Raw genomic sequence first — 22,780 nt, forward strand, 5'->3', positions numbered from 1 at the left:
ATCTCACCTTTCTATACCCCATTTCCACCTACAGTGTTCTTGACAGCTACACTGTGTGTGAGTGAAGTATGTGTGTAAAAAAAAACACTCTGAAAAATGCAGGCATTAAACACACATTGAAGAAAACAACAGACAAGAACAGAAATCCAGAATATTCAGGGGTGCAAAAATGTCCCTTTGTTGAAAAGTTCCCCCACCACTCTTTCAAAATCACCCCACCCCAAAGCAGCTTCTTTCCTGATAGAAAGGTCCATCATAGTTTTCTCCATGTAATTATTCCTGCAGAGCAGCTTCGTGGTGTGTCTAGTTAAGTGAAAGCATGCAATGAAATGTACTTAGTGCCAGGGATAGCTATTCCTGTTGTTGATCTGCCTCTGGCCAGGTGTGAAAATGCTCAAGTACAGGTATGTTTGTTGATGACTTCTCTGCCAGCTACATCCTGTTGTTGTTGTTGTTGTTGTTGTTTATTCACCTTTGCCACAATATAGGCAGGAAGCAAGGTGCCCAGGCCTCAAGAATCAGGGAACAATTTGCATTTTCTTACCTCATAGTGTGAAGAAATTGGATAGGAACAGTGTCCCCCCCCCCCATAATGCTGAAACCCTGGGCAATTTGGGACTGACAATAGGCAGTATTTACTATAAACTTTACTATAAACTATGGAATTCATTGCCACTATATGTGGCTATGGCCACTAACTTGGGTGGCTCTAGAGTATTTCATGGAGGATAAGCTATCGATGGCCTCTAGTCACAAGAGCTGTATGCTCTTTCTGGGATCCAACACGTTCCTGGAATACCAGCCGTCAGGGAGCAACAGTAGGAGAAGGGAGTTCTTCTCATGTCCTGCCTGTGGGATTACCATAGGCATCTGGTTGACCGCTGTGGAAAACAGGATCCTGGACTTAATAGGTATCTGGCAGGGCTGTTCCTCACTGTAACAATGCCCTCAGAGTACTTGGATTTAGATCAGGAGTGACAGGTACCTGAGGAAGAGGGTGAAGAAGAAGAGGGAGGTGAGCTAATGGAGCAGAGCCTGGTGGATGGGGCTCCCTGCCACTTCCAGACATGTCTGGCTGTGCTGTAGAAGCAAGAGTCCTTGAGGCGACTTCTTCCCTGCCCATGGAAGAGAGGGCGCTGTCAGAAACCGTGGAGGCCTCTTTTCCATCAGAGGACATGGACATTCTGGGGTGCAGCCTGATATGCTGCTGTTGTCTCCCAGGGAGAGGTGGCACATCAAAAGAAAAGAGGAGGTACATTCCCTACCTTCAGCCCAGGAGACGGACAGTTGTGAGTATGTCTGTATCTTCTGCTTAAAAGCTTGGCTAGTAGGCAGGGAAACTTATTGGAACAACTATGCAGCTCCTGTGCAGACCTTCTTGTTATTGATCATGGACTTCTGATCTTTTGCCCTTATCCTAGACTGGACTTACACATGTTAACCCTTTGCCTTGTAAGAGCCCCTGATCTGTATCCGATGCTTTTCATGCCACTGAGTCTGTACTGTTAATCCGCTTTAATAAAGTAACTCACACTTACAAGCAGGTGCACTTACTGTCATGTGTTAGGCGGGAACCAGAACACTAATTGTCCACACCTTCCGTGTCCTAGGTATCACTTCCTCAGCAAGGGAACTTTGGAAGGTATTCAGCTAGTGTTTGCAGTTCTTGCCACCACTGCTGGGTCCTGTCTTATCCTTGTGATCCACTCCTAATGGGATCTGCCTCCCTTGCCGCTGCACAGGGAGGTGCTGACAGAGTCAATATGAGGAGGAGCCGTCAAACCAAGGGAAATATCCACAGGGACCAGCAGCGATGGAACAGCAGAGGCTCAGATAACATGCTGGGTTGCAAAGACTCCTGCATGACTTCCAACAGTGCTCAAAAGAACCCTTCCCTCCTCAGCTTTCCACTGTGGCCTCTTGCCAACACTAGGCAGATTACACTTAATGCCAACCCCAGGGCCTACCAGGCCAAACAAGAGCATCACAGTCGCCTCCCTGGGTAGGAGCTGTCTTGCTTTCTGGATGCAGACCACACCTCCTTTCTAAGATGCCGCATTTCTTTACATGGGAAAGGTGCAATTAGCCGCCGTACATATCCAAGTGTGTCTGCTTTGCCTTGTTTAACAGAGGAGAGGCCTTAATTAAAGACCCCCTGATGTTAGAAAGCCACATTAATTATTCATCCGAAAACATTTACATAGAGTCCCCCGTTTCCCTTCTTCAATAAATTATCAGCTTCACGTCTCCATAATTTATCAAAACGACTAAAAATACATTGTCTCGGCCCCCGTCACCTCCCTCCTTGCTCCGGCGTTGTGTCTTCAACATGTGATGGGTTTGTTTTCTTAATGGAAAGGTTCCCTGCTGCTCACAGGGAGCGGGTGAAAGGGGAGAGGGAAGGGTGGAGGAAAGGAAGATGGAAGGAGCTTCCACTGAGCCAGCTGACAAGGGTGGTGGCTCTTCTTCCTTCGCCCATCAATCTGGCACCAAGATGGTGCTCCACGGTGGTCAGTGGCCATGCTGGGTGGTTTTGATGTAGAGGAAGAAGCAATAAAATGAAAAAGGGGGCAAATGAGAAGTCAAGTGTGTTTTGTGAAAGCCATAGCGCAGCCTTTGCCAGTCGGCTGCCCTCCAAATTTTCGTTTGGGTGGGTGGCGGTATTGTGCAAGAATGCCAAATCAGCTTAAAATGTAAAACCTCAATTAGAAACCTCAAAATAGCAACAGTCTGGAAAAAGGTTTGGCACAAGGAACACAAAGCAGAGCTTGAGGAGGAGTAGAGATGGGAAAATCTTCCCGTTCAGGTTTCATCAATTTCTCATTTTTCCATTCTTAAGTTTAGTTCTCCAAATTGCAACATAATTTTGTGATTTTTTTTTTAAGCTGCCATGAAAATTAACCATCATTTTTAGTGCAAATGTCTCGAAATATACAGTGGTACCTCTGGTTATGAACTTAATTCGTTCCGGAGGTCCGTTCTTAACCTGAAACCGTTTTTAACCTGAGGTACCACTTTAGCTAATGGGGCCTCCCGCTGCCGCCGTACCGCCAGTGCACACTTTCTGTTCTCATCCTGGGGCAAAGTTCTTAACCCGAAGTACTACTTCCGGGTTAGCAGAGTCTGTAACCCAAAGTGTTTGTAACCCGAGGTACCTCTGTATATATGTACACATTTTTTTGCAGAGCAATCTTCCCTGACGTAATGCATCTTTGTATACACTATTTTCACTAATGTGTGCATTTATATGCACACTTTAACCCAGCACAGTCATACCTTGGTTGCCAAACGTCTTAGTACTCAGATGTTTTGGCTCCTGAACACCACAAACCCAGAAGTAAGTATTCTGGTTTGCGAACGTTTTTTGGAAGCCGAATAGCCGTTTTGACTGTCAGCATTGTTTCCAGGGCCAATCAGCCAATCAGAAGCCACGCCTTGGTTTCCAAACGTTTTGGAAGTCGAATGGACTTCTGGAATGGATTCCGTTTGACAACCAAGGTACAGCTGTATGTGCATTTTGGCTAGCTAGAGTTTCATCTTAAGAAAGCATGGGGAAAATGGTTTCTGGGACTCATTGCCACAGGATGCAGCTGAGGCCAAAAATTTACTGTGATTTAAGGACACGCATGAGACCTCTCTATGAATAATGACAACTAGAGTTTTAATGCTACCAAATGTTGAAAAGGATATAAAAACAGATGCTTCAGGACTAAATCCAATCTCTAACTACTAGAGATTAAGATCTGACTCCTTGTAAGAGCAATTTATTCCCCATCTGCTGGCTGTAGGGAGCTTGCAGGAGATCTTCTAAAGCATCTGGTACTGGTCACTCTCAGAGATAACCATGGTCTGAAGAGACATAGTTTCTGGGGAATTCATCATTAAGTTCCTAAAATAACCCCAGGTTGAAAGGTTATAAGCTTTTATAATGTATCTAGAAGATGGCAGGAGCAATGGGAAGAAAGCAGAATAGATGCATAGGTACATTTTTTTAATCGATTGTGACACTTCTTATTGTACAGCTTTTCCTTTATGAGTTTGTCTGCTATGCAATTGATTTCTATCCCTTCCTTATAGAAGTAGATGATTGGAGTGGGGAAATAAAACACAACATGGGAAGTTGCTTACATGGGATGACCACTGTGATAAATATAATTTAGAACTGGACGAGATGGTGTCTTGGTCGTATCCAGAAGGGCTGTTGTGCTGTGTTAGCAGCCTCACACACTGCTGATTGGATTCAGGGCAGAACTTTTATATTAATCTTTCTTTCTGTTTCATTTAAACTTATATAATTAGGGGTGGTTTATGTTTACAGTAATAGGACCAGAGTTATGGAAATCTGAGGACCATTGTGCCTATGCAGGCGGTATTTGTTTACCTGTTCAGACAGCCAATTTTTAAAAATCGCTTTTGAGATACAAATTTTCCAAGCTTACACAAAACAACAGGTTGATTTTATTTATTTATTTATTTATTTTTGAAAGACATATGTATTGTATCTGGTCCCAGAGGAGTGTCTGACTCATGGAAGTAGTGGGTGTGGTGACAGACGCCATTCAGCAAAAGGTCACCACACTTGTAAAATCAAACACCTGCCCTTGCCATGCACTTCAGTACAGTGGCGTAGCGTGGGTTGTCAGCACCCGGGGCAAGGCAAGTAATTTGCACCCCCTAACCCGTGGATTTGTGCCCCCTAACCTGTGGATTTGCGCCCCCCTAACCCTAACCCCCAGGTGTTGCGCCCGGTGCGGCCAGCCCCCCCTGCACCCCCCACGCTACGCCACTGCTTCAGTATGTCCACAATTGGGTAACATAATTTTCTACTGGGTTTTATTCCTCCTTATCACATGTCCGAGGGAGGCAAAAACTCTAGATGGGCCCAGTTTGTCTACAGGAAAATTCCTTCCCGGCTCCAAATACCATTGTTAAACCATAGCACATAAACAGGGGGCACAAGGAAGCAAAGCAGAATTAGTATACAAGTAAAACAGGGTCACTTTACTTTACTTTTTAAAACCACAGAAAACAGGGAGGCTGGGTGGGCTGCTCTTCAGCTGACTGCATTGCTGTGGTCGGGCACAGTCAGCGTTTATTTCCAAGCAGTGGACCAGAGCGGAGGCTTCTCCATCCCGGCCTGCCGCCCAGGCTCCACCTTTCAAGCTTCAGGATGGTGGCTGTGGATCAGGTAAATCCAAATTCAAGCAGGGGAGTGCAGTCCACTACTTGGATCAGGAGAAAGTTGTGGGCACCACATGAAGAACACACACACATCAAATGCCTTAAATCCACTTTAAAATGCCGTGCGTACAGGTGTACCTTGGTTGACGAATGCCTTGCGACTGGAACGTTTTGGCTCCCGGACGCCACAAACCCGGAAGGGAACATCCAACACAGCTTCCACGGCTTCTGATTGGCTGCAGGAGTTTCCTGCAGCCAATCGGAAGCTGCGCCTTTGTTTCCAAACATTTTGGAAGTTGAACGGAAGTTGAACGGACTTCCGGAATAGATTCTGTTTGACCTCTGAGGTACAACCAAGGTATATGGTTGTGGGGATTGAAATGTCATCAGGTCACAAAATAGGGGTGTTTGTTTCCATTTTAGGGGGTGTGATTTGACCTCATAATATGGTTTTAAATGACGGGGTTATGGTGGGGTTTCTTATCTTTCACCTCCCCCCCCCCAACAGTTTTGGATGCCATGTGCAGATTTTATGCAAATCTATGCACTTTTTGATGTATTTTTGGGGTGATGCATTTCTTCTTTCTTTGGTGATGCATAAGTCGCTAGCCAAGGAGTTGGACCTAGGGGTGAGGTAGACCTGGATTTAAATCCTCTTCTCATCCATGAGGTTTTCTAGGTGGTCTTTGGTGAATCACAACTTCAGAGGGATGTTTTCAAGATAAAACAGAATAACAACCATGTTTGCCACCTGGAGGACCATGAATGATATGGAATCAATCTGCCATTCTACTCCCTTCCATCCTTCCATCTTTCCAAAATGGACCAAACAATTTCCTAAAGCTGAAGTCTGTTTCCTCAGCTCTTAAGAGTTGTCTGTGTTCTTATTGTAACAGGAAATGTATGGAAATGAATAAAAGTCAGACGTGAAATCAATATTTTGAAAATAGGTTTGACGCTTGCTCCTCGACATCATTTGTGGGGAGTGACTGTACCATTAGTATGAGGCACAGAAGCCTTGTCATTAGAAAATGACACTCCAGTTAATTCATCTGTGCTCTAGCTGACAAGGTGGACAAGTTAGCCCAGGGCTCTTCAGACGTTGCCATAATCTGCATAATAAACCTCTCAAAGTAAAGAAATCCTCTGAAGTGGACATAAGTAATCACAGGTAGCTTGACTGGCTGAATGTCCTCTTATCCCAAGTCTGGAGGCAGGCAGGTGAAAGAGCAATGGAAGAAGCTGGATCATAGAACCACACAGTGTGCTTTTTATGAAATTTGAGGGAGAGGCTGCTGGGAAGCTACAAAGTGTTGGGAATTTCATTTCTCCATGCTGCAGATGTGTGGGATTGTTACATGTCACATGTCTGTGTTTGCATTCCAGCAGTGATTGTGGGAGTCTTGTGAATGGAAGTTCTGTTCTGTGTTGCTTTTGCAGTTCTTGTCTCTCCGCCCCCCCGGCAGAAAGAAGTAGAGGAGCTATGTTTTCTTTGTTCTGTTCTGTTTGATTTTACACAATAAATTAGACTTAGATGTCACACCTCAAGGCTCAGCTTCTGTTTGGACTGCTAGTGTTGTGTGCCCATGTTCTTGGATATGGATCACATCAGTGTGGCGGGACACAGGAGTGATGAATTATCCTGGGTGGAGCTGCATTGGTTGAGAGGCATTGGCCTCGGCATTTCCCAACACAAAGCTCATGAAAGCTTTTCTCAGCAAGTCAACATATCAGTAATTATTATTTTTTTATTTTTTTAAAAAGATCAGGGAATCAACGTATTCATGGCTAAAAAACTTGGTTTGTTTACTTCAAGGATGGAAAATGGCTGTATTCCTTGAGCTCTCACAGGTCTTTGGTTTCATTCACACTGCAATTTATTCCATTTTCTCAACATTTCCCTAACTTTTAATTTCTGCATTATATGTGAGAGCAAATGTTTAACTACAAAGCTGAAGACTGTCATATCTGTCTGTTTGTCTTACTGCAAATGGGACCTACATTAACACGTTGGAGTGGAGTGTTCCTGCTTAGTGTTCCTGCCAATTAGGCAAATCTTCTTTCAGGGAAACTGTGTGTCATTTCTTCTCCCTGCTGACTTTCTAACTCACCCTCCCTCCTGCAACAGCCAGTCAGCTTTCCTTGACCACTGAGCATGCTCAGTTTTCATTTGGCTGTTTCAGATCCACCCCCCCTCCACATTTTTTGTACTTCTGCAAATCTTGGGGTTTTCCTCCATATGTTTGCATGCCAATGTTTTGGCCAAGTGAGGTTCTACACCTCCGGGAACGGGTTTGGTATCTGTATACAGGATATACTTTGAGGCGCCGTGATTCTGGAAAGAGAATATAGGACTTAGCTGCCTCCGGCAGGCCACAATTCAAATCCAATCAGCAAAGTCATTTAATCTCTAAGCCTCAGCCTTCCATCTTTGAGATAGCAATGGCATTGACCTCACTTGCAGAGCTGTGAGGCTGAATGAGGCTGTGATTATGAAACACATTAAAAATGCCAGAGCAACCACAAACAACTTTAAAACACCTGAATCTCAGAATGTTTTTCCCCCAAAGGGGTCTTGTTGATTTCCCCCACATATTGCTTTCTGCAATGAACAATATTTTGGAAATTATGTGAAACTTCAATAGCTGGCTCACCCAAAGTAGCCATTTTGGACTTCCAAGAGGTACTTTGGCAATCTCTACACAGATTGCATGATAAACACTAAAACTCCAGCTGTTTTACTTCATTGCCAGAACTCTGCTGTTGATGTGGATGCTATGTATACATGAAGCAATCAAACGTGATTTCTTTCCTGGGGAATTATTTCACCACTCATCCCCACTGCTGCCACTTCTCCAGCCCTTTCCCCTCCATGATCTAAGAAAGACTCCCCAGCTTTGGGGTTAGCAGCAGATCACAGCAGATGTATGTTCTTTAGGATTCGACCGCCATTTTGTTTAATTAGTCTTGACATGCTGCTGTTGCTGCTATGGGAGAAATGTCAAGAGAAATTAAACCAACTGGTATCACAAAGACTAAGGGGGGGGGGGGAGAAGCAAATTCAGTGTTTCACTTTCTGCAGTGAAGTTTGTGCCACTAACTCTCGCTGCTGATGGCTTTCAAGGAGAGAAAGGAAGTTGGAAGAGACCTAAATTGATGTGAAGATAAGACTAGATCATTGTGAACCAGGTTCTTCTAGACCTGACTAATAGATGCAAATGCAGGACAACGTTGTAAGGTTTCAAAGCTTAGTGTGTTTTCAGAACTAACACATTACAATATAAGGTGGACTCATAGGGTGAGTTTAGTGTGTGAGGATTTCAAGTACAGCAAGATTGTTTGAACTGAACATATGGAGTTTTGTATTGGGATCCATACTTTCAAACTAACTCATAAAGGATCCAGAGTTAGGGAACAGTGAAATGGCCAAATTTGTGGATTATTGAGGATGTGAAAAACCAAAGACAGCCAACTGCTTCAATAGAATCTCTCTCAACTGGTTGCATGGACAACAAAATGACAAACAGAGTTCAGTATAAGTGCAAAGTGGCACACATCAGGGCAATAAAACTTTACTAATATGCATGCTGGAAAGACATTCTGGGGTCCTGGTGGATATCTCACTGGAAACTCAGTGTGCGGCAGCTGTGGAAAAATCAAATTCTATCCTAGGGATTATTAGGAAAGGGGATGGAAATAAAACTGCCAGCATCATAATATCCTTATGTGGATCTGTGTTGCTACTGAATTTGAATGACTTTGGTCACTCCATCTCAAAAAGGATACTGCAGAGCTGGAGAAGGTACAACATTATCAGGATGTGCAGCTCTTTCTGTACAAGGGAAAGCTAAAATCTTGCCCCATTTTAGTTTGGAGAGAAAATGGCTAAGGGTGTGTGGGGGAAAACATGGCTCAAGTGTTTAAAATGATGCATGGCGTGAATAGCTTTTCCACTCACACAGTTGTAAGAAATCGATCTTTTTGTGTGTGATCACCTACATTTTGTAACTCCTTGCCTATTGGCATCAGGCAGACGCCTCTGCTGTCCTTTTTTCAGTGCCTGCCTTAAACATTTTGTTTAGGCAAGACTACCGAGGTATGCAGATATTGATATGTTTTCATCTCTTTTACTGTTAAATTTAATTACAGTATTTTGAAATGTGTTAAATTGTTGTTAACTGAAATGAAACTGACTTCAGGATATACAGAAGAAAATATTTCTCCCCTACAACTCATGGTTAACTTATGGAATCAGATCCTCAGTGTGTAGTGATGACCGCTAGTGTTGATGGCTATGAAAAGGGATTAGACACATTCATGGGGGATGGCTGTATCAAGGACTACTAGCAGTATACCACTGAAGACCAGTTCTTTGGGAAGAACAGTGGGGAAAGGGGATGCTGTATTCAAGCTCTGTTGATTCCTAGAGGCAGCAGGTTCGCCATTGTGATATGAAGGATGCTGGACTTGATGGGCCACTGGTCTGATCTAGCAGGGCTTTTATATTCTTAAGCATGGCATCAGTAGATCCTTTTGGCAAGGAAGCTCTTTGTTTCAAGGGCGCCAGTGCCACAGAACATAAGGAGAACATACAAGAACTGTATAAGATGCATCAATATTGTTCTTACAGTTAATTTTGAAAACAGCCTTGAATTTTTGCCTTAGCGTATGCCTAATTACTACACATATGGCTTGAACGCCACTGCGGGAGAATTTCTTTCAAATCTGCCATGCAGATAAATGTGCTCATTTCCCAGTAACATCAGGTATTTCAGTTTCAAATCGTTGTCTCATAATATTTCGCTGCTGCTGCTCAGTGCAGAAGCAGATATGCTGAATCAGTCAAGGCTTGGAAATGGGCAGAATATTCTTACAATGTTATTTCAATTTAATTGTGTGATATAAGGGCTATTCATTTTTTTTGGTGGCAGAAGAAGCCCTACCATACTCTGATCAAGTGCAATAAGTGGGGGGGGGGGAGAAATAGGTGACGCAGAATGATTCAGGATACTTTCCTCCATTCCCTGAGTTCAAATGCACCATCAGTCCTTCCCACCCACCAGTTAAGGGCTTCCACAAAGGCTATTGTTTTTGCACCTAGAGCTCTGTGTTTTCCTATATCCCTGTGATTCTCTAGGTATGTGGGCTTTGCAAGAAGAGAGGCTGTTCAAAATGTTGCCTGCAGACCACTGAAGAACTCTGGAATTTTATCTACTTATTTATCTACTTATTCAAGGGCAACATTGAGGGATTTATTTTATTTTATTTTTTAAAGAAAAGGTTTCATTCAGGATGTTTTTTTAAAAAATCTTTCATTGCTCTGCTTTAAAAAAACAAACAAAACCCAGAGCTTTTCAGAACTCTATAGGAAAAATTCTAGATGGCATCACATTATGATGCCTTTGGGAACTTGTATACGAAACAAAAATACGTACCACTTGGCCACCTCTTAATTATTTTAAGGTAAGAAAGAGACAACACCCTTCTCCTTTTCCACACCAAAAACAGGAAACTAATATGGATTTTGGAGTTGGCTGGCTTCATAAAGGTCTTGCCCTATTATGGTTTATGGAGGAAAATGAATCCCTTTTACTTCCTCCACAAAAATACATGGACCTGTTCTACAATATGGCATATGTCATGTATTCTGGAGGGGGTATTGTGCCTGAAAATATCATCTGCTTTGGCCAAAAGTGGGGGAAGTCATAGTCATTTTAGATTGACCATTGTAGCAGAACACAAGTAGTTTGGAAACTAAATTACAGAGCAAAGCAGAGAAAGCACAGAACAATGCAAAAGCAGAACATTTTCTCCTTTTTTAGGTGAATCTTGGGGGAGTGCACGCCTCTAAGATTTACATTCCACCTAACTAAAAGAAATGAAGGTTAAAGATTTGGATGCATTTTGATACTGTGGCTCAAGGAACAAAGATAAATTCAAGGTCCAAAAAGGCTTGAGACTCATTGGCAGCAAATCTTTGCAACAGCGATGGTAAACTGTCACTCTCTGAGATGCTTCCCATCTCTGGCTTAGCAAAGAGGCACATGAAGAGGGACCCATTTGAGCCCAATATACTCTAAAGCCAGAACAGTCAGGTATGAGTCATAATAATGGGCTGGTAGATACAGGAGTTTTAGAGGAGTATTCCATTAAATCACTGTGCTAGTGGAAGGTAGCACAATTCCAATTAGTGCAACATGCCTTTCCTCCCTCTTCTCCTCCACATGCCCCCTACATCCTCCTCATATCTGTTCTAGAGGGTCAGAAGAACACCCAGAACAGTGTGCAGGGAGAGTAGAGAGAAGATTGGAACCATCTCCTTAGTGCTACAAGAAATGCAACCCTTAGAATTTGGCATGAGGAGGGTTGGGAATTTTAATATTGTAGTTTAGCCCTCAGGCAAGCCCTATCTTTTCAGATTCAGTTTCTTCCTTAAAGAAATGTGAACTGAGTGTTAACAAAAGCTACACACTCAAGGATCACTTCATGAAAATTAATAATTTACACTTCACATGCATTCAGGATCCTGAATGAGTATACATACAATCTAGATGGCTAAAAAGCAGTAAGTACCAGTGTGGCGTAATGGTTAGCATGTTGGACTATGACCTGGGAGACCAGGGTTTGAATCCCCACCCAGCCATGAAGCTCACTGGGCGACTTTGGGCCAGTCACCATCTAATAGCCTAACTTGCCTTGCAAGGTTGTTGTGAGGATGAAATGGGGGATAACCATGTACACCACCTTGAGCTCCTTGGAAGGCAAAGGTGGTGTAGAAATGTAATAAATAGATAAAAGATCAGAACTCTTCCCTCATGCATGTATTCGCAATGCAGATGGGTGTGCAGAGGGATATGGAGATGTATCTGTCAGTTTGCATTTCTTAGTCCAGAAAGTATTGATCTGATGTGTAGAGATCTTTCCTATTCTAAATTAATTCAAGAGGGTTCTGGAAGTTTTCTAGAAGCTTCTCTGTGTGAAAGAAACAAGCAGAAGGTTCATGATGTTTGGGTTATTCCTTCAGAGAAGCTGAGTACAGCTGGTTTAAACTGGTTCTCTTATCTCTTTCTGTCAAGGTCATGCTGACTATAAAAGCAGGGCCAGAAGGCGTCTGGATTTCACTTTCTCTATCTCTTTTCCTTCTGGTGTGGTGTTCTGTATATAAAGGTAAAGGTAAAGGTACCCCCGCCTGTACGGGCCAGTCGTGTCCGACTCTAGGGTTGTGCGCTCATCTCACTTAAGAGGCCGGGAGCCAGCACTGTCCGGAGACACTTTCGGGTCACGTGGCCAGCGTGTCAAAGCTGCTCTGGCGAGCCAGCACCAGCGCAGCACATGGAAACGCCGTTTACCTTCCCGCCATAAAGCGGTACCTATTTAGCTACTTGCACTTAGGGGTGCTTTCGAACTGCTAGGTGGGCAGGAGCTGGGACTGAAAGACGGGAGCTCACCCCGCCGTGGGGATTCGAACCGCCGACGATACGATCAGCAAGTCCTTTGCACTGAGGTTTTACCCACAGCGCCACCTGCGTCCCGTTCTGTATATATTGTTAAGGTTTAGACTTATTGTAAGTTATTGTAAGTTTAAGTTAAGTTGGCTGCAACTGGATTTCTTATGGACAGTGCCAACCCTGAATACATTGGATTTGTGACCATTATGCTCATTTGCCTTCAGCAGCAGTAAAGCATACAATTGCCTCTGGTCTATTTTTGGGAGAATCCTGCAACGTGTTCAAGTTGTTACTCTGCTAACTATACGTTGGAGTTCTGCTCTGGATCAATGTTGAGTAGAATTCCATGACAGTATCCAGTGCTTTTTTTCTGGGGCTGCTCCAAGGTATGCAGTACCAGCTACCTTTTCCTCCCCCCCCCCCATGTGAAAAATGTGGCACTTACCGAAACAACTTCATTCTGAGTACTGCCACCTTTTTTCCTTAAAAAAAGCACTGGGTGTATCCATCTTTATCATTGTGAGTCTAGGACTTGAGAGCAAACGTGATTCCATATGAATTTCTTTGTAACAATAATTAAATAGTGATCTTGTGTATACCTAAATGGTGGAGTATTTAAAGGAACAGAAATCTGAATCTGCATGCAAGAGTGCACAAGGCCAGACAGCTGCTTGTCAGATTGGAGCACAAGCAAGGCTATGTTATGGGTCTTAAGTGTTTGTGACATAGGGGTCAGATGCTAACGCTGTCTGCTGGGATGCAGTGTCGTGCTGCTGACTCACCCTGGAAATCAGATTAAATAGATGCTATTAGTTCCCATGCAGGAAAGTCAAAGCTCTTCAACGTCAGAGGGAGGCTGCAGGTAATAATCCTAGTTGAACTGCTGCCATAAGGCCAGCAGAAGTGGACAGGAGGGGTGGGCGGGCTTGGTGACCCCTTTTCAAATTCCTGCTCGGCTAGGAAGCTCTCTCGGCATCTTTGCACAATTCAGTAGCTGCAAGTCTAACCACCTTGCCTCATGTTGCGAGAACAGATGAGTTAGTCATAGTAAGGCTTTTTGTATACCGAAGACTGCTATAGAATGAAATGGCAATGAATGATGATGTGAGTTTTCTAGAATCATGGAATCAATGTTGACGGGGGTCTTGTAGGTCAGCTAGTCCCAGCCACTGCCCAATGCAAGCAATCTGGAGGTCAGATCATCCCCACCAGAGGGTAGGCAAGCCTCAGGCTCTCACCATCCCATAAGGGAATCTGTTTTATTCTTGTGAATCTGCTTTGTTTTCAGGTTTAGTAAACACACACACACACACACTATTGTTGTAGGCTGTTTTGGATGGACTATATATAATAAGTGGCATGTAATCTATTCATTTTTTGAAAAAAAGAGTGTCTCTAAAAGTTCAACCATAATCTACTCTTTAGTAAACTTAACCCCATAGTATTTCCCTTCTTCTGTTTTTAAGCTTTGGCATAGCTTTACGAGCTGCAAAGGCATTTCTGGGAAAACAGTTATTTTCCATTTAATTAATTATTTCTACAATTTATATAGCACTGAATTACAATTATCTCTAAGCTTAAGAAATGCAATAGAGATGAAATCAGTTTAAAATTAACTAGAAAATTAGAAATGATTTTAAATGCCTGTGGGGCGGGGGGGGGGGGAGTTTTCACTAGGGGCCAGCAGTTCAACTGGGTGGGGACTTGCCTGACCTCTGCTGAAAGGAGCTCTGCTGAAAGGAGCTCTTTCTTGTGATGAACCAGGTATAGAAAGTTAAGAAGATTGACCAGGGATCAGGTTCTGTGAAGGAAGTGGATGGGAGCTACACTGATGATGCATGAAAATGGCTCATTGATAATTTTAGTGGCTGGTAACGTTAGAACAGCAGGTTTTAATAAGTTTAATCAGCAGGTCAGTCACTGAAAGCCCGGGTTGATTAATCATTGCAGACCATTTTAATCAATGCCAACAAATTAAATGGATGGGGCTGCGAGCTAAGGTTGTATTTTTAATTTTATTTAAAGGCAGTGTAGATTCTGGTGTGCTCATCATAGTCTGCTAAGGCAAAGATAACATTAAAGAGGACACTGTACAGTAACTTTTAAAATAAATCAATAAATTGTAAGTTGTCTCACATTTCCTTTTAAGAACACCCCCAGAGATGAGAAAGTAATCAGTGATGGGAAAGAATCTGAAATGCATGGATTGGGGTTGAGCTTGCATTTCATGGCTCTGGTCCTAGTTCTATTTGAAATCAGACACAGATATCTATGAAGCTGGGTGGAGGTGGTCCTTAATGGATATTTTTGGCCTGTGGTTCTCCACTCTTTGCCATCCGTCCCCACTTTCAGCATGCCAGAAGCAAGGGATGGCAGCAGAATACATTATCCCAGGGAGGCAACAGCTCAGGTGAGAGGGTTAGAGATAACACAGGGAGCCACAGCTAATTTGAAGTGGGGAAGGTTCAGCACCATGGACAGTTCTGCAAGTACTGATCCAGTTTCTTGGTATACATTCAGGACCATGGATAACAATCATATGGCCAAGGTAGGATACAAATTATCCCAGCACTAGTCTACAGTAAATGCCAGGGTTTTTGTTAGGCTGACCAGGAGAGTCCATCCCACTCCCAAATGCTGCATCTGGCTGTCTTAAAGAACCTGCATTTTTCTCTGCAGTTGCTGGCTCCTTCTTGGAGGTGAAGACAGTAGTATGGATGAGCTGGTTGGGAAATGCTCCCTCAGGGTCCTTCAGCACTCTAGAGGAGTCTGAGGACAGTGGTGCGTCCTCATATTTTGTACATAGGGTGCAGAATCCAGGTGGTGTGCTCAACTTGGGAATTATCATGGAGCAAGTCTGACTCCTTTGTGCTGCTGCTCCTGGAGAGTTCAGTCACTGGACGTTCTTGTTCAGGGGCTGCAGGTGGTTATAGTAGTGGTGGGGCCTGAAGATCTGACTGCACCCAGGGACACTGGGGCTTATGAGAACTGCATATCCCTTAGTTCCCAATGATGGAATGGAATCTTACAGTGTTGAAAGCCCTCCTTGCCACCAAGGCAAGGCCTGGGGAAGGCCTGGGAACATCACAGAGGATGCTAGAAGTTGCTGCCACAGGCATTATGTGATATATGTATGTTAGTGAGCAGAACTGAGTGAAGTATTATGAGTCATGGGAGTGTGGAGAGTGTGTGTGATCTTAACAGTGACTAGTTTATTTCTGCTTGCTATTTTGTTGATATTGTTTTATAGATTATGAATTGATTTGTTAATAATTTAATATGACTTTTGCTTTAATTGTGATTTTTAGCTTCTTCTTTTTTACTTTTTTCTTCGTTAACCATGTTTCATAGATTGTTTCACCAATAATTTTTAAAATTATTTTCTATGATTTATGCTATGTTTGTGATGTTCTATTATGTTCTATCATATTATTGCTATTTATTATTTGTAAGATGCTTTGGGATTCACTCGAATGAAAAGCAGCATAAAAATATTGTAAATCAAACAGAACCAGTCATGCTCCTGGTTAGATCACTGGGAATTCAGAATGGGGCCCAGTTTTTAATTGAGTTTATTTTGGACAGGGGTGCAGAACTTGGCCTGGGGGCTAAATGTGGCCCTCCAGGCTTCTCTATCTGCCTCTCAAAACTCTCTCCCCTTTGCTATTTGTGTGCTTTTTAATCAATGGAAAAGTGAGAAATGCACACACACACACACACACACAAAATATCCCATTGGGCTCTTTTGGCTTTCTCTGACCCATCATGTACATGCTTCTCTGTCCTGTCACAAAAAAACCCACCATTTCAAACACTTGCTGAAATAATATTGATTTACTGAGTTAACTTAAGTGAGCATTGCCTGCTTATTTCTGGGTTTTAACTTATTTACAGTGTTACTTGCTTGGGGATTCTTAATGAGTAGGATGATAATAGGTTTCGTCAATTATGAGGCCTCTTGGTATCTGTGTTTATGGGTAGGTGGAAGCAGCAATTGGAGACAAACATTTCAAAGCTCAAAAAGCTGCTCTCTTGCTTCCTTTTCACTGAGCATATTGCTGGTAGTCATTGTCTTCCGCCACAGAAAAAAGCATGTATATGAACATGGAGCAGTGGTGGGGGACCTCTGGTTCACAGACTTAATTACCCCACAGACCCAAGTAGGCCCAACCAGGCCCTAATTCGGTCCACCAGGCCATTTCCCTCCACCTATGCCCACTTGCCTCTCATATATGATGGGGAGGTGTGTGGCTATAAAGGAATGATGGGAAGCCTTGAGGCATGCTCCTAATTGCTCCTTACACTCAGATCAGATTCACTCTGAAGTTTTTCCATTGCACTTCAAGTCACCACAGGTAATCTGATGGGAAGTGGCTGCAAACCTGGTTTCAGCTGTGATCTTTCTTTTGAAACCCAGGTTGAACTCAAGCTATGCTGCAAAGGGAAAATTAGCGAACTGATATTATGGTGGCAACCAGTGATTGACAGGTGGACCTACCTATCAAAGTGGCTTGAGGTGCATGGGGAAGCATGGGATCCCGGTTTTCTGTGAACCAGGAAGTAAAGGAGGACCCCACCTCTGGCATAGTTTTCAGGAGTGCTGATCCATTGTGATGCCCACCACCAAAGGAATGTGATGACCCAAGCAAGATGGAGATCAATAGGCTCAGAGTTCTGGAGTAGACTGGAAGCAAAGGGAAAGCAAAATCAGGACCTTGGACAAAGGTGGTGGTTCAGGACCATGGATAGCAGCCTGCAACTGAGGAAGGAAAGTTGTCTCAGCAGGGTCTTGAAGCAGCTGGTGGAGGTTTGTAGTCTGGACTAGGAAGTCAAAATGGCTCCTTCCCCACCATGGCCAGTTAAACAGGCAGTGCCATTTCTTGCAACTGTTGTCTTTCAAGTTGCAGTGGGGTTTCAAATTGTAGGGGCTCCTTTGGGGAAATCTCAGATCTTTTGTGATTCTCTGAGGACTCTGCCATACTATCATTGGAGACCAAGGGAATATGTTTTTCAGGGGATGAGATACAGGCTCCAGTACTGTTGTAGGAAGCCTCTGAATCTGAGGATTCCTCATCTAGGACCATGAGAGTTACCTTTTTCTAGTAAACAGTTTTTTTTAAAGGGCTTTGGGACTCACTGCTGAACTTCTTTCCTGGTCCCATAATATTTCAGAAGCAGCCCTTAAACTATATTTGGAGACCATGTTAACCTTATTTAGAAGAAATGTTCATGCATCGAACCAATGCGTGAGCAAGGAGCATTGCTGCACTGACTGCTCCCGCCTTAGCATTGCACATGCCAACTTGTGCCATCCCCTGATGCCTACACACTCTTGTGCCTGCTGCACCCAAGGAAGCTGCCATGGTGAGTGACTTTCGTCAGGACAAGTGGCTTTGGCATTCAGTAACACATTGCACTTGTGTCAGGGAGAAGGTGGGGTTTAGGTGTCGGTTGCTTCCCTACAAACCTCCTGGCCTCTTCATTCATTGAGCTGAAATGGGTTTCTAATTTTAATTATTCCATTTGGGTGTAGTTTGATCAGTTTCAGGGTAATAAGCAATAATTTGCTGGGAATCAGGAAGCAAGGGAGGAAAGAGCACATGAGTCAGAGTCCAGGAAGCACCAACTACCAAGCCATTGTATGGTCACTACATTGGAACTTATGCTTATTATAATAACCCACTCCATAGGGCAGCCTTTCTCAACCTGTGGGTCCCCAGATGTTGTTGAACTACAACTCCCACCACCCCTAGCTAGCAAGTCCAGAGCTCGGGGATGATGGGAGTTGTAGTCCAACAACATCTGGGGACCCACAGGCTGAGAACCGCTGCCATAGGGTATGACTGCCACATGGAGACCCGCTTTGGGACATTTTCTAAGGTTGCTGTCTGTGTACAGTGGTTGTGCTGGGTTTTCTTAACAAGCAGATGAGATAACTGTTGCCACCTGGTGGTGTGGAGAAAACAATTTGATCAGCATGATCAGCTGGTGCACACCAGTGTCTCACTTTGTGCTGATATCTCTGTGTATGAAAGTGGCCTCTGTCGAGTGACTGTCACCAGCACCAGCTATTGTTATAGCTTTTGGAATGATATGATCCATTTGTCATTTATAATAAAACATTTTGATTTCTTTCCAAGTGCAGAGTGTAACTCGCTTTCACACACAGACAGAAAATACAATATTTCATTATACCCAATGTAATCAAGAGAATGACAATAGAAGTGGGGAGTCATGGGATGGCAGCCGTATTCCCTTGCCACATGAGAAACATTTTATTGTCTTCAGCTAGGAGATCACCTGAAAATCTAGCACAGGAGCCAAGCGTTTGCAGCATTTCACACTGGCTGATTATTTTAAAGGTATCCGTTATGGATCTAATAGGTGTTAATGTGGATGTAAGGATGTTGCTAGGAAACTTGCGGGGAGCTAAATGGAGAAATGCTACTAATAGAGGCAGTGACAGAGCAGAGCTAGGAAATAAATGTTTACAGCTCTTCTGTAAAGTTATTACATATGCAGCATTTAAACACTGATTCAGCTAGTTATTTAAGCACATCCTTCAAAGTGTTCGACTGAATTGGAGTCCTAGCCAAGAAAAAAAGGAAGAGCACAGCAACCTGTAAGGCTTTAGATGATGTTCAGTGATATACTGAGTGGTCTCCACAACACTGTGTGCATTTGCCAACTTTCTCTTTGCATGTGTCTTCTGATTTGCTGCTTGGTGCTGCTGGCAAAGGTGTGTTGCCTTCCCTGCCCTCCTCTGTGTTGTATAAACTGTGGTGTAGCAGGGGTGGGAGACTTCAGGCCTGGGGGCCAAGTGTTGCTCTCTGGGCCGCTCTCTCTGGGCCTGAGGACCCCCCCTCCCCAGGCCAGACCCCTCAGGCCCTCTGGGTCCTTTTGCCTGGTTGCAATGTGTCTGTGAACTCTGTAAAAGATACAGTGGTACCTCAGGTTAAGTACTTAATTCGTTCCAGAGGTCCGTACTTAACCTGAAACTGTTCTCTTTTTAAAAAAATAATATTTATTGCTTTTTGTACAATTTAAACCTTGCCAAACCAAACACTTAACCTGAAACTGTTCCTAACCTGAAGCACCACTTTAGCTAATGGGGCCTCCTGCTGCTACCGCGCCGCCGGAGCCCGATTTCTGTTCTTACCCTGAAGCAAAGTAAAGATTATCAGAGTGTGTAACCTGAAGCGTATGTAACCTGAAGCATATGTAGCATGAGGTACCACTGTATGTGCTTGACTGGATGGAGGCTAGAGACAGCAGCATGTGGAAAGCAGCCTATTGTTACAAAGGTAAACTGTGACTTCATTCCTATGATCACTTTTGTCTCTGGCTCTGCCCACCATTGGCATGTAGCTTTGCACTGAATGTGGCCCTTGGGCTGAAAGTGGTTCCCGTTGCTAGAATAGCCACATGCAATGCTTGCATCATGAAGTCTTTGGACCATCCAGGCTTGGCCTTTTGCTAGTGCCTGGTCGACAGAGCAGCCTCTTCTGCTTACTGCGCATCAAGCTCCAGTTCAAGCTTGTAGATCCATGGATCCTCGCCTGCAGAACTTGTCTGAAGTCAAGATTTATATAGAGCTGCTCACAGCACCTGCCCAAGCTGTTATACACTTGGCCTTTTCGTCCTTGGCTTCCGTCCAGGGAGCCAGTCTGCTGTAGTGGTTAAGGGCGGTGGACTCGTAATCTGGTGAACCAGGTTCGCTTCCTCGCTCCTCCACATGCAGCTGCTGGGTGACCTTGGGCTAGTCACACTTCTCTGAAGTCTCTCAGCCTCACTCACTTCACAGAGTGTTTGTTGTGGGGGAGGAAGGGAAAGGAGAATGTTGGCAGCTTTGAGACTCCTTCGGGTAGTGATAAAGCGGGATATCAAATCCAAACTCACAGTGTGGTGTAGTGGTTAAGAGTGATAGACTCGTAATCTGGGGAACCGGGTTCGCGTCTCTGCTCCTCCACATGCAGCTGCTGGGTGACCTTGGGCCAGTCACACTTCTCTGACATCTCTCAGCCCCACTCACCCCACAGAGTGTTTGTTGTGGGGGAGGAAGGGAAAGGAGAATGTTAGCCGCTTTGAGACTCCTTTGGGTAGTGATAAAGCGGGATATCAAATCCAAACTCCTCCTCCATTGTAACACGTAATCTTACACGTTATTCCCCATGACCATCAATGTTTTGGGCACCTTGACACCTGTTCTGTACGCCCTCTCCCACATACCACCTTCTCCCAAGATGCTTTCCTAGCAGTGGTACCCAACAGGCACAGGCAGCTGCTGAGGCCCCAGTGCCTTGGCAAGACCCAAGTACACTGATGCTGAGGCCCCCTGGTTGTCATCTCCTAAATTGCTGACAGCAGCGATTTGGTCCAGGAAGCTTCCAACCCTTTTGAATTTCCCATGGTGCATTGTGGGAAGTTTAAAAGTGCCTAGTGGTCAGCCACTGGACAAAGCATAGCTCCAGTTGCTGCACTCGCTGGAAAGGGCCCACTGATGTCAAGGAGGGGCATCAATGTCCAAGGGGGCTTCACAAACCTGGAGCCAGTCTTGCCTTCACACATAGCGGAGCAGACAAACCAATATGCATTTCCTTCCGTAGCTGGGCTGGGCTGCTTCCCCTGCATGCTATGAGCCTGTACTACGCAACAGGACTTGACATCTTTTCAAAGAAGCATAAATCAGGCATCCTGATTTATAACATTCCCCCTCTTTGAAAGCATGGAGGTGTTCGTGCTGAGATCCTGGCTTAATTCCCACTTGGGTAATTATATTCTGCTTCCCCCTGCAGTTTCAGTAGGATAGAATATTCTTCATTGCCAGAGATAGGTGATTGTGTGAGAGAGAGTGTGTGTTTGGTGGATGTGCGTGTGGAGTCATCCAGGGGAAATTCAGCAACAACAAAACCTCTAAAGAAGTACAGAGAAACTGAAGGCGGTGGGGGGGGGATCATTTAGACACTTCCCCTACTTGTTAAAATGACTAAATATACTCCAGCACAACTGTGGTGTTTTCCCTTCATGTTAAAATGCTGGTGTGCAGGCAAACATATTTGGTGTTTTATGTTTCCATCTCTAAACAGGCGTGGAGTGAATGTTTGATTAATGTGAGGTCGCAATATTACTCACAGATGCTGTGTCTGTGCTATGATGCAGCACATTGGAGGAGGTCCTGTTAGAATGCATTTGTCTTCTGAGTATGAACAGCCAGCCTATCTTGCTTATCTTCCTTTCTCTGTCATGTGGGGTAACTGGTGCATCTCCAGTATTCCATATATATACACACACACACACACACACACACACACACACACACACATATATACACCCACACCCACACATATCATTTTCAACAATCATATAACATAACTTCGTCTTATACAATATTTTAGACTTCTGTCAACATCTCTGATGATTTTCCGTTCTTTATCACTTATTTTGCATTTCTTCATTTCTCTATTACTCTTAATTATCATTAACTAATAATTCTCCTCATAGTCTTTCTTGCAATATTTCAGGTAATTTTCCTTACTAAACTTCTTGCAGTCCTACTAGCGTAATCTGTTCATTACAATTGCTTTTTAAATAATTTGTATATTTACTCCAGTCTTCTAAGAATCTCTGGTCCCACAGGTTTCGAATCCTTCCTGTTAATTTCTCCAATTCTGCATAGTCCATCAGTTTCATCTGCCATTCTTCTTTCGTTGGTAATTCTTCTTGCTTCCATTTTTGTGCCAAGCATCTCCAGTCTTCCTATTACACTTTATGCTCTCTGTGTTAAAGGCTGCCCACTGGCTTTGAAGACTTCTACCTCACTGCCAATATTTGGAGATTAAAGCTTAGCTCAGGGGTACCCAGCATAGTGTGCTCTAGATATTGATGGACTGTAACTCCTGTCATCCTTGACCATTGACCATGCTGGCTGGGGCTGATGGGTAGGGATGGGCAAATTCATCATAGAATTGTAGAGTTGGAAGGGTCCACAAAGGTCCTCTAGTCTAACCCTCTGCAATGCAGGAATCTTTTGCTGAACTTGTGGAACACTCTCCCCAGGGAGGGTCTCCTAGTTTTGTTTGTGGAATGCTCTCCTCAGGGCGATTCTCTTGATGCCATCATTCCATAGCTTTAGGCGCCAGGCAAACAAATAT

General features: G+C 43.9%; 1 long non-coding RNA gene across 1 annotated transcript; it reads right to left on the minus strand.

The window, feature by feature from the left end:
* Nucleotides 1–586: 586 nt before the first annotated feature.
* Nucleotides 587–17,234, minus strand: LOC310676939. Its single transcript, XR_014510810.1, has 3 exons — nt 17,128–17,234; nt 1,266–1,422; nt 587–985 (listed from the first exon to the last, which is right to left on the minus strand). It is a non-coding gene; the product is annotated as an uncharacterized lncRNA (long non-coding RNA).
* Between the last annotated feature and the right edge of the window lie 5,546 nt (nt 17,235–22,780).

The sequence above is a fragment of the Podarcis tiliguerta genome, assembly GCF_965153285.1.
Source record: "Podarcis tiliguerta genome assembly, chromosome: 4".
NCBI lineage: Eukaryota > Metazoa > Chordata > Lepidosauria > Squamata > Lacertidae > Podarcis > Podarcis tiliguerta.